This window comes from Sminthopsis crassicaudata, chromosome 1 (assembly GCF_048593235.1).
Source record: "Sminthopsis crassicaudata isolate SCR6 chromosome 1, ASM4859323v1, whole genome shotgun sequence".
In the NCBI taxonomy this organism is placed as follows: Eukaryota; Metazoa; Chordata; class Mammalia; order Dasyuromorphia; family Dasyuridae; genus Sminthopsis; species Sminthopsis crassicaudata.
Genome location: NC_133617.1, coordinates 440,388,867 through 440,402,351, shown reverse-complemented (window position 1 = coordinate 440,402,351; position 13,485 = coordinate 440,388,867). Strand labels below are relative to the sequence as shown.

At 34.2% G+C, this 13,485-nt stretch overlaps 1 long non-coding RNA gene across 2 annotated transcripts in view; it reads right to left on the bottom strand.

The window, feature by feature from the left end:
- LOC141554937 (uncharacterized) overlaps positions 1 to 9,993 on the bottom strand; it is a 43,615-nt gene extending 33,622 nt beyond the window's left edge. Inside the window, exon 1 of one of the 2 annotated variants that reach the window (XR_012486009.1) lies at positions 9,941 to 9,993. This is a non-coding gene — a long non-coding RNA (uncharacterized LOC141554937). Of the gene's footprint in view, positions 1 to 6,920; positions 6,960 to 9,940 lie in introns of those variants that run through there. The other variant, XR_012486010.1, reaches the window with a different exon arrangement.
- Between the last annotated feature and the right edge of the window lie 3,492 nt (positions 9,994 to 13,485).

Sequence of the window (13,485 nt, the reverse complement as noted above, 5' to 3'; positions counted from 1 at the left end):
GATGACAGGTAGTCCGATATATGTTATATATGTTAAAGTATGTGTTAAATACAATATATGTATACATATTTATACATTTATCTTGCTACATAAGAGATTTGGATCTAGAAAGAAAGTAAAACAAACAAACAAACAAACAACAACAACAACAAAAAAAAAAACAAAAAAAAAACCCTGAGAGGGAAAACAAAAATGCAAGCAAACCACAACAGAAAGAGTAGAAATACTATGTTGTGGTCCACAGTCATTTCCCCTAGTTCTCTCTCTGGGTATAGCTGATTCTCTTCATTACTGAATAGTTGGGACTGATTTGAATCATCTCATTGTTGAAGAAAGACATGTTTGTCAGAATTGAACAGCATATATTATTGATGTATAACGATCTCCAGGTTCTGCTCATTTCACTCAGCATCAGTCCAAGCCTCTCTGTATTCATCCTGCTGGTCATTTCTTACAAAACAATAATAGTCCATAAAATTCATGTACCACAATTTACCCAACCATTCTCCAACTGATGGGTATCCATTCAGTTCCAGTTTCTAATCACCAAAAAAGGGCTGCCACAAACATTTTTGCACATGTGGGTCCCTTTCCCTCCTTTGAGATTTCTTTGGGATATAAACCCAGCAATAACACTGCTGGGTCAAAGGGTATACACAGTTTGATAACTCTTTAAGCAGGGATCTTCAAACTTAAACAGGAAGTCTAAATTCAGGAAGGTCTAAATTAAAATCTGATCTCAATCACTTAGTCTCTGTTTATCTTTCTTTATAAAATGGAGATAAAAATAGCATCTTCCTCTCAGGTTTCTTTTTAAGTAATAATTGAGATATTGATTGTAAAATACTTAGCACAGTGCTTGGCCTATAGTAAGTTTCATGTAAATGTTGGCTGTTAGTTACTACATATCAATATGCTACCTACCTGTTTTGTATCTCATAATATTTAGGAACATGGGATTACCAATAAGTGCTATTTCTATTATTATGTCTTTTATAGAATCTTGAAGCATATATCAATATGAAATGTGTACAAAGTTAATGGAAAGTTATTCTGAAATGGAGGACACTAGTAGGTGGGACAATCATGACAGCTTTATATAAGAGGTGTTTATGGGTCTGAACTTTGAAAGAATCTAGGTATTATAAAGGCAATCGGTTGTGCAGATGTGACAATTTAGGCAATTGTTCCTCCCTTGGAGGAATCTATGTTTCTTTGCTTTATTAGTATCTTTTGGACTATGAATCTATGTCTATGGGCAGTCTATGGGAAGCAAAATGTGGCTCCACAAAAGTCCATTATATATATATATGTGTGTGTGTGTGTGTGTGTGTGTGTGTGTGTGTGTGTGTGCATACATATATATATGTATATATATATATATATATATATATATATATATTTGTGTGTGTTTATATGTGCATATGTGTGTTTCTATATATGTATCAATATGTGGCAGTTAGGTGGTGCGGTAGATAGAGCCTTGATAAACTTGGAGACAGAAAGATCTGAATTCAAATCCAGTCTAACTGAAGAAGGAGATGGCCAACCATTCCAGTATATGTGCCATGAAGACCTTGTGGACAAAAATTAAACAAGAATGAATACTTCAAATTGTACATGTATATGATACACACATAAACATAGATATATATGTGTGCGTATGTGTGTACGTGTACATAATACACATACACATATTTTACATCCTATTTGGCTTAGTAAATAGAGGTCTGGATTTGGATTAATCAGGTCTGAGTTCAAATCCTATCTTTGACATAAACTCTGATCAAAGGAGCAATTTAGCTTTTCTGAGATTCATTTTCCTTTTCTGTAAAATTGCATTAATAATAATATAAATTTGGACCTACTTTACAAGGTAATTATGAAGCTCAAATGGAATGATTTATGCAAAGCACTTTGCAAATTTTATAGTGCTACAGGAATCTCACTATCCATATTTTGTAATTTATATTCACTTTCAAGGTTATCCTTAATGTTCATGTTAATGTCATTTCTTTTATACACACACACACACACACACACAGACATGCATGGAGAAGATAATTTGCTCTGAAACCATAGGTCCCTTCTCCAGTCCAAATAAACAAGTGTTAAGTATCTACTGTATTTCAGCACTGTGCCGGGTATTTAGGATGCAAAAAATGAAATAAAAAATATCCCCAGACCTCAAGGAAAGGGAATATTTAGGCTATAATACGTAAATGTATAATGAACAATACATGCATAATGAGTTGGAGAGTAAAAAGAAGGTACAAAAAGCTAAGGTGATCAGGAAAGGATGTCTTCAAGTGATAGAATATGAGCTTGGCCTTTGAAAAAAAATTAGGGATTCTAAAGGAGATTGCAAGGTATGGAGGAGGTGCTTTACTCCAGGCACAGGTACTTGTGAAAAGAAGAGAGATGGGAAATGGAGCACTGAATTTGGAACACTAAATGCTTTGACTAGAATATAGAGTACATGGAGAATAGAGTGAAATATCTGAGGTTTATTAAAGCCAGGTTGAGTAAATGACAAAATGAGAAATCTGTATTGTATCTATAGATAATAATTAGAAAGACACTGAAAGTTCTAAAGCAAAGAAATGATGAGATCTGGCTTGTGCTTCAGGAAGATAATTCACGCACTTACATGGAAGATGAATTAGAAAGGGAAGAGACTGGAACTAGGCTAACTGAATAAGAAGCTACTACAATAATCTGGTCTAAACATGAACTAGGATGATGGTAATAATGATGGTGGTGGTGGTGGTGGGGTGTCTGTGTGTGTCTGTGTCTATGTGCATGTGTGTGTGAGAGAGAGACAGAGAGTCAGAGGGAGAGAGACACAGAGAGACACAAAGAGAGAGAGAGAGAGAGACAGAGAGAGAGAGAGAGAGAGAGAGAGAGAGAGAGAGACAGAGAGAGAGAGAGAGACAGAGACAAAGAGAGAGAGAGAGAGAGAGAGAGAGAGAGAGAGAGAGAGAGAGAGAGAGAGAGAGAGAGAGAGAGAGAGAGAGAGAGAGAGAGAGAGAGAGAGAGAGAGAGAGAGAGAGAGAGAGAGAGAGAGAGAGAGAGAGAGAGAGAGAGAGAGAGAGAGCTTGCACTGGATCTGGAGTCAGGAAGACCTAAATTCAAATCTGTCCTCAGATAATTATTAGCTGTGTGGCCCTGGACAAGTCACTTCACATTTTTTTGCCTTAGTTTATTCATCAGTAAAATGGGTGTGATAGTAGCATCATTGTTATACAAGATTGTAATGAAGATCAAATGAGATCATATTAGTAAAATGCTTTGCAACTCTAAAGGTATTATATAAACCCTAGTTATTATATACAGTCATTGTTATTATTGTGAAGTTATAATCACCAAAACATGACAAATGATTGGCTATAGAGAATGAGGGATTGAGAAGAGACAATAATTACTCCAAGGCCATCGGTGGGGGTGACTAGAAATGATGTGATATTATTAGTAGAAATGAAAGAATTAGAGAGATTTAGTGGGTTGAGGAGAAAGAAATTAGTTCCACAGTAAACACGTTGACTTGGAAATGCCTGTAAAATATACATTTGGAGATGCATAAAGGCTAATTATTGATAAAATGATTTTGGAATCTAACTCAGATTAGAGCTGGATGTATAGATCTGAGAACCATCTGCATAGAAATGATTGCTGAAGTCATCAATGTCAGCAACTCAATAACAGGAGACACTCAATAAAGCCAGGAAGCTGGTATGTTAAGGTTATTCCACTTCACAATAAAAAAATTCTTGAGAAGCACATATAACAAGTTTGAGGTTAAAAGCTCCTTCAGAAGGAAGGAGCTAAGATGATGGAGAAAAGCCAGGGAGGTGCATGAGCTCTCCCCAGTTTTCTTTGAAACAAATCAAGATGCTAGATAGATTCTGGAGCAACAGAACCTACAAAAAACACAGTGAAACAATTTTCCAACTTAAAATAAATTAGAAAAACTTTGGGAAAGGTTTGTCTCACTTGAGCAAAAAGGGGCATGGCCTAGTTTAGGCAGTGTCCAGGAAAGCCAGAAGAAGGCTCTTAGACGTAGATCAACAAGTGAAGTCACAGAGTCTTAGTTCAGCAAGCCAGTGCCACAACAGGTTAGTTGTATGGTCTCCAATCTCAACATAGAAGGTAAATTCACCAACTCTGGAACCCCAAACACAACAGATGTAACTAGGCTGAGCCATCCCAGCTACTTGTTCCATCCTAATGGATTAGCTGACAGCCCCAGAGATCGAAGTGCAGAAAACCAGGCTCCTGGCCTCCAGTGTAAAATGTTGGGAGAGTGCCCTCATGCTCCAGGAGCAGAGCTCAACTTCAAAAGTCACAAAATAGCTTTAAAATAAACAAAAACAAGCAAACAAAAAACAGAAAGGATCTCTGACTACAGAAAAATTAAAATGAAGTCATGGAAAGATAAAGCAAACTCAAAAGAGGACAATGATGTTAAAATGCCTACATACAATTGGTTTCAAGTTCAGAAAGCCTTCTTGGAAGAGCTCAAAAAGGATTTTAAAAAGTCAAGTGGGAGGAAGAAAAAAAATTACAAAGAGTCAACATCTTGGAAGAACAACTGAGGAAAACATTTCCTTTAAAAATACAGTTAACTAAATGAAGAAAAAAAAATCCACTGAAGAAAACAAATCCTTAAAAAGAAGAACTGACTAAATAGAAAAGCAAAATAAGGAAAATAATTCCTTAAAATTAGAATTCAGGAACTGGAAGCTAATGACTATGAGACATTTAAGAATGAACCCCCCCAAAAATCAAAAGAATGAAAAAAAATAAAAACAATGAAAAATACCTCATTGAACAACAACTGACCTGGAAAATAGATCCAGGATAATTTAAGAGTCATTGGAGTTTCTAAAAGCCATAATAATAATAATAATAATGATGATGATGATGATGATGAAGAAGAAGAAGAAGAAGAAGAAGAAGAAGAAGAAGAAGAAGAAGAAGAAGAAGAAGAAGAAGAAGAAGAAGAAGAAGAAGAAGAAGAAAGAAGAAAGAAAAAGAAAGAAGAAGAAAGAAGAAAAAACAGCAGTAGCAGCCTGGACAGCACTTTTCAAGAAATTATTAAGGAAAACAAAAAGGTAAAATAGTAATTTAAAGAATCTACCAGTCACTTCTCTAAAGAGATGAAATAAAAACTCCAAGGAATATTGGAACCAAATTCCAAAATTAGCAGACCAAGGAAAAATACTGCAAGGAGCCAGAAAAAAATAATTCAAACATCAAGGAGCTACAGTCAGGATTACACAGGTTCTAGCACCTTCTATATTAAGAGATTAGAGGACTTGAAATACGATATTTTAGAAAAATCCAAAAGAGTTTGGATTGTGACCAAGAATCTACTACCCTGCAAAACTGAGCATAATATTACTGGAATAAAATTGGATATTCAATGAAATAAGGGACTTCCAATTTTCCTGATGAAAAAACCAGAGCTGAACAAAAAATTTTATGTTCCAATACAAGACTCAAAAGAAGTTTAAAAATATGAACAGGAAAGGGTGAAAATAACAACATATTGTTATTATTCAATAAAACTAGATTACATCCCTATAATGGTGGATGATACTTGTTACTCTTGAAAACTGTATCTCAATTAGGACAGCTGGAAGAAGTATATATAGATAGAGAGTATAGATATGCGTTTATTTTAATATGCTGATATAAAAGAATTAAGAGATCAAAAAAAAAAAAAGACTGTACTGAGAGAATAGGAAAGGGTGAGGCATAAAAGTGTAAATTACATCACATAAAGAGGGTACAAAAGATCTATTGAACTAGAGGGAAAGAAGGAAGGAGACAAGCATTGTTTGAACCTTACTCTCATCAGGTTTAACTGAAAGGAGTAATTTAAACTCTTCATTGAGTAAACAAATTTATCTTACTCTATGGGGAAGTAAAAGGAAAAAGGAAAGAAAAGTGAAGGGGTGGTGATAGAAGGAAGGACAGAAGTAGGAGGAGAAACGGGGAGTGGGAAGGGAAGAGAGGCTATTAGATGAGAGGACAGAGTGAGGAAAGTCTTAGAATCAAAGCACTGGTGAGGAGGGACAGGATGAAAGGAGAATAAAAATCATTAATTGAAAATAGGAGAGAGGGAAATACACAGTTAATAATCATAGCTGTGAATGTGAATGGGATGAACACTCCCATAAAACATAAGCAAATAGCAGAGTGGATTGAAAACAAGAATTCTACAATATGCTGTTTACAAGAAATACATTTGAAGCAGAGAGAAACACACAAAGTAAAAGTAAAAGGCTGGAGCAGAATAATATTATATTTTGGCTGAAGTAAAAAATAAAAAAACTGGCATAGCAATCCTGATCTCAGACAAAGCAAAAGTTAAAATAGACCTAATTAAAAGAAATAAGAAGGAAACTACATCTTACTAAAATGTTCCATAAAAATGAAGTAATATCAATACTAAATATGTACATACACAAGTAGTACAGTATTCAAATTCTTAGAGACGTTAAGTGAGCCTCAGAAAGAAATTGATAGCAAAACTATACTAGTGAGGCATTTCAACCTCCCCCTTTCAGAATCAGATAAATCTAACCACAAAATAAACAAACAAACAAACAAAAAAGGTAAGGAGGGGAATAGAAATTTTTTTTTCCAAAAGTTAGAAATAATAGACCTCTTCCTTCTCAAAGAGGACCATGACATCAGGGAAGTGATGTCATGACTCACAAATGAATTGGATTTAGATGAGGGAGACCTAGGCAAGGTCACCTGTCTCACTTTCTCCTCCAGAGCCTTTCTGTTTTGGCCAGAAATCCTGAGAGTCTTCCCCTCCCAGATTCATTTGTTCATTCATTTATTTATTTATCTACATTTTTTGAACTAGGTGAAAGAGGAGATTCTCTTTTTCAATTTCTACCTACCTTTAATCACTGAATGGGTGCAGCCTCAAACTTGAAATCTGCACAAAAATTGACTGTGTTAAGGGCATAAAAACCTCATAATCAAATGCAGAAAAGCTAAAATGCTAATTTATTCTTTTTAGATCATGATGTAATGAAAATTACTTGTAACAAATGGCCATGAAAAAAATAAATTAAAAACTCATTGGGAACTAAATAATCTAAGAATTAATAGGCCAAATAACAAATCATAGAAACAATCAATTATTTCAATAAAGCAAATGATAATGATAATATACCAAAATCACCAGGATAATCCTTTATGACCAGGTGAGATTTATACCAGAAATACAGGAATGGTTCAATATTAGGAAAACTATCAGCAAAATTGATCACATCAATAACAAAACAGAAATCATATTCAAGAGATGCCAAAAAAGCATTTGACAAAATACAGAATATATTTCTATTAAAAAAAAAAAAACACATTAGAGAGCATGATAATAAATAGTATTTCCCTTAAAAATGATAAGCAGCAGATGTCCAAAAGATGCATCCAAAACAATTCTTAAGGGAAATTTTATACCTCTAAATACTTATATGAAAAGAAGAAATAAGCAATCAATGAATTGAACATCTAATTTAAAAAAGCTAGAAAAAAGAACAAATTAAAAATCTCAACTTAAATATCAAATCAGAAAGTCTGAAAATCAAGTGATAGATAAATAAAATTGAAAGGAAAATCTATAGAGCTAATAAATACAATTAAGAGCTTGTTTTATGAAAAAGTAATAAATTAGATAAACCTTTGATTAATCAAATAAAAAAACACACCAAAATATCACTATCAAAACTGAAAAGTGATGCAGGTTGTGGTCCCTTTAAAAAAACTAGTCCTTTCAGATTGATTTATTCCTTTCTGATTCCCAGCCCCTCCTAGCTTTAGATTCACAAATCCTGGTCAAAATCACCCTTTTGAATTCCAATAGGAGATCGGGGTCTGTCCCAGGCCCCTACTGAACCTGAGCCAACTTGGGCTCTCACAATGCTCATCAGATCTTAGACCACTTGGGTCTCCACTCACAGCCCCTTTAGCTAAATCTCTCATTATAAAAGAGCCAAGCAGGAGTCCTTTCTTTGCAGAGGTTCCAAACATGGCAGCCTTACACCTGGCATGCCAAGGGTCTCTGCCCACTGGAATAATATTTCCAGTACCCTCTTCTCTTTACCTAACACCTTTTACTAACTAGACTTTAACCTTACTTCCAAACCCCAAAATAAAGCTATTTTACCAATCTAGGTTTTCAGGTCTGTAAATTCCTTTACAGGGGACTCTTGCACCACTACTAGACCTCATTTAACTCCCTATCCTTGCACTTAATCCAAAAGGGTTGCAGGGGAGCTCTATTTGACTCCCTGTACCTCAAACCTGTCACTAGACCTCATTTTCATTTGGGTACCTCAAATCTAGACCTCATCAAAAAGAATGATAAATGAAGAGAAAATTAAAGCAATAATTAGGAGCTATTTTGCTCAGCTGTATGTCAACAAATGTGACAATTTAAGTTAAATTGATAAATATTTTAAAAAATATGAATTGCCAAGATTAATAGAAAACAAAATAAAATACCTAAATAACCCATTTCTAGAAAAAGAAGTTGAATAAGCCATCAACGAATTCCTTTCCTCTCACCTTTCCTCCAAAAAAAAAAAAAAAAAAAAAGTCCAAGGTAAGGTGGATTTACAGTGAATTCTACAAAATTCTAACACTATGCAAACTATTTGGGAAAATAGGAGGATTCCTACTATATGACATAAATATAGTGCTGATATCTAAATAAAGAAAAGCCAAAAAAGAGAAAATTACAAATCAATTTCTGTAACAAATGTAAAAAATGTAAATCAAATTTTAACAGGTATTGCATAAATATATCACCAGATTAATATTTTATGACCAGGTGAGATTTATACCAGAAATATAGGAATGGTTCGACCTTAGAAAAGCTATCAGCATAATTGACCACATCAATAACAAAACATAAATCACATGGTTATCTCAAGAGATGCAGAAAAAAAGAGATGACAAAATACAGCACCTATTTCTATTAAAAAAAAAAAACAAAACACTAGAGAGCATGATAAATAGAATTTCCCTTAAAATGATAAGCAGCAAATATCCAAAACCATCAGGTACCAGTAGATGTAATGGGAATAAGCTAGAAGCATTCCCAATAAGATCAGGATGAAATGAATATGTCCATTATTACCACTATTCCTCAATATTGCATTAGAAATGCATGCTTTAGCAATAAGAGAAAGAAAAAAGAAATTGAAGAAATAGGCAACAAGGAAATAAAATTAACACTTTTTGTGAATGATATGATGGCATCATAGATAGCAGAGAATCCTAGAGAATCAACTAAAAACAACTACCTGAAATAATTAATAACTTTAGCAAAATTGCAACTAAATTTGCATAATAAATTGCAAATAAAGCTAAGTAAAGCATAAGCATCTCTATATATTGTCAATAAATGTCAGGAGGACCTGAATTTATTTATATCTAGCCTTAGACACTTAATATGTGTTAGCTGTGTGACCCTGGGCAAGTTATTTAACCTCAATTGCCTCAGGAAAAAAAAAACAAAACATGTAGACAAATATTTGGAGGCCTACATGCCCAAACAAACTCAGGAATTGAATGAGCACAATTACAAAACACTTTTCACAAAATCAGATCCAAACATTTAGAAAAATATCCATTTTAATGGAAAGTTTAGACTAATGTAATAAAAATGGCAATTCTACCTAAATTAATTGACTTATTCAGTGCTAACAATCAAACTACCAAAAATTTTTAGAGCTTAAAAATAATAAAAACTCTTTTCGAAAAACAAAAAATCAAGAATATCATGAGAATTAATTTAAAAAAAAAATCAAAGGAAGGTGTGTCATAAAAGGTGGACTACTCTAACCTGGTAGCTCCCCTTAGAGCTACTCTTAACACCCGTCCGTCAATGGCAGGGCTAGGCCACACTTACCCGTCTTCGGGCACCAACCCAGATCCCATAGAGACAGACCACCAGGAGTAGGGGTGAAGGGAAAGAGAACTTTATTCTGAGATAGCACATATTTATACCCCACTGATGATATGGGGAAAGGGGGAAGTCCTCTAGGAACCTGGCATAATGGGATTGGCCGGAGAAGAAGGAGGGAGGCGTGCTAGGCTTTGAGAGCACTAAGGAGGGAGGCGTGGTACCTGGAATCAGACACCGCCTCTTGGGGCTATGCCCCACCTCCACATAGCACTCGCCTCTGCCTCAGAACCTCTCATCCCTCAGGTCTTCCCACATGCCTTGAACTGCATTCCTTACTTCTAGAGGCTTTTTAACCCTTACAGGAAGGTGATTTAGCAATCTCAGATCTAAAACTATATTATAAAGCAGCAATCATCAAAATTATTTGGTACTGGCTAGGATTTGTTGTTTGTCCTTCATTCAAGAAGATAATCATGAGATCAAGGAGGTCGTGCCATGCTAAGGAAATGAATTTGATTTAAATGGAGGAGGACTATGCAAAGTCACTTTCTCCTCCAGAGCCATCTAGGTCCAGTGGCAAGATATAGATAGGACAAATGGAGATAGCCCTGGATATAATGAGAGACCAATGATATCATATTGATAATACTGGTGAGTTGATCAGTAGAATAGGTTAGGTTCACAAGACACAATAATAACTGAATATAGTAATCTGTTACTTGATAAACCTAAAAACTTAAAGCTTCTGGGTTACAACTCACTATTTGACAAAACTCCTGGGAAAACTGGAAAATAATATAACAGAAAGTAGGCATAGATCAAATTTTCAACTCACATCATGTATAAGGTCCAAAAGGAAATATGATTTAGACATAAAGGGTGATAATATAAATAAATTAGAAGAACAAGGAATAATTTACCTGTCAGATCTATGGAAAAGGGAAGAATTTATGATTAAATGAGATAGAGAACATTGTAAAGTACAAAATAGATTATTTTGATTACATTAAAATAAAAATGTTTTGCACAAAAAGCAACCAAAATTAGAAGGAAAGCAGAAAGAGGGGAAAATTTTTTATAGTCAGTGTTTATGATAAAGGCCTCATTTCTTAAATATATACAGATATGAATCAAATTTTTAAGAATACAAGTCATTTCCCAGTTGCTAAATGGCCAAATAATTTGAACAATTTTCAGATGAAGAAATTAAAGTCATATGAAAAAAATGCTCTAAATTACTATTGATTAAAAAAAATTCAAATTAAAACAATTCTGAAGTGCCATCTCATACTTAACAGATTGGCTAATGTAACAGAAAATAAAAATGTTAAATCTTGAAGATCTGAGAAGATTGGACCACTAATGCTTTGTTGGTAGAGTTGTCAACTGACCCAACCATTCTGAAGAGCAATTTGGAGCTGTGACCAAAGGGTATAAAATTGTGCACACTCTTTGATCTAGCAATACTACTACTATGTCTGAATCCCAAAGAGATCATAAAAAGGGAAAAGAATCCACATGTACAAAAATATTTATAGCAGCTCTTTTTGGGGTGGATTGAAGAATGGCTGAATAAGTTGTAGTATATGAATAGAATGGAATACTATTGTTCTATAAGAAATAATGGGCAGAAAGATTTCAAAAAACCTGGAAAGACTTTACATGAACTGGTGTTAAGTGAAGTAAGCAGAACCAAGAGAATTTTGTACATAACAATAACAATATTGTATGATTTTCAATTATGATAAACTTAGCTATTCTCAGTAATACAATGATCCAAGAGAATTCCAAAAGGCTATTGATGGAAAATGCTATCCATATAGAGAGAAAGAAGTCTGAAGTCTGATTGCAGGCCAAAGCATACTATTTTCACAATTTTTTGTTTTTTCCTTCTTATGTCTTTTGTCTGTTGTTCTGATTCTTTTTTATGACCTCACTAATGTAGCAATAGAGATTCTTTCTGAGTTAAGGAGGGAAGAAGGAAAGAAGAGGGGAAAAAATTTTGGAACTCAAAATCTTATAAAAATGAAGGTTGAAAATTATCTTTACATGCAACTGAAGGGAAATGGAATACAATTAAGAGAAAATAAAGATTAAAAAGTAGTTAATTTGGTTGAAAAGATAAGTTGGTTGCTGAGAAACTGGAAATTGAACTATTCTGTCTTTACCCCCACAATGATAATGTTGAAAATGATGGTATTATCTTTCTATACTATTTTCAAGTTTGCACAGCATTTGACACACGCCGTGTCATTTGGCCATCACACTAACCCTGTGAAATAAATTTTATTACAAAACTGAGGGGGTTAATAGGACTTAACTAGATACACATTACTAACTGTTAAGTTGCCAGCACTTAAGTTAATGTTTTTTGATTGATTGTTAATAATCATCATCAATAAAGGACAGCCTGCTTCCTGGTGCTTTGTGAAAGTAAATCAAAAGATGACACCTTCCAATTTGATTTTGAATTAAACTTTAAGAGAAAATTAATTGTGAGGTTTTATTCTAATATTTACACTCAAAGTGTGAGCTAGCATGCAGCCTCCCCTCAGAGTTCCCCAAGTGGGCTGACAATAGATGTTATAGGTCAAGATTGGAATAGAGACTCCTTATAAGGATTGGTGTTTTTTCCCTTTTGGGGGTAAGTGGAGGCAGGATGGTATCTGTAGTGACCTTACTTTCAAATTCATAGGTTCACAAAAGCAAACAGATAAAATTACCAACAAAAAATGCCCTATACATCACCACAAAGTATAAAACAAAAGCTTCCCTAATTTATAAGGATAAATCTCAAACTGTCATGTGATTTATCATAGGAATATAATGCTGGAATAACTGAGCAAGATAGAGATTAGAGAGTATTTAATAGTTTATTAAATGGGGAGATATACTGGGATCAAATGGATCTACGGTTTGATCCTAGAACTGAATAAGACTATCGTCTCCAAGAATACAGCAAACTATGTGAGTTCTCTAAGATATATATACATGTGGCTCAGACACAAGGGGTAGACTGAGGCAGGGGCAGAGTCAAGGTGATGAGAGCAGGAAAGGGACTCTGACAGAGTGGGGTGAGTCATCGAAGATGAGATGACATAAACAGGGGGTGCCCCGGACATGGAGAGAGGAATCTTGATAAGACGGAATCTGACATTCCAATAACTTGGGATGGGGAGAAGCATTCTGATATTCTAAAACATAAGATCTTTTATCCTTATCAAGTATTCTGATAAAGAGGGAGGGGAGGTTTTGTGGAACTGAGAAGCTGGGGAACTGAGGCAGAACTGAGTCAGGATAATTAGGGAAACTGAGTCAGGACAATAAAAGAGAACTGTGGCATAACAGGAATGTTGTAAAGAGATGGTGAGCACTTCTGACAGTGATATCATAGTACTATGCAGGGGAAAAGGAAAATAGTGGAGAGAAGATTCATATATATATATATATATATATATATATATATATATATATATATATATATATATATATATATATATATATATATATATATATATATATATATATATAAAATTATTATTTTTTTT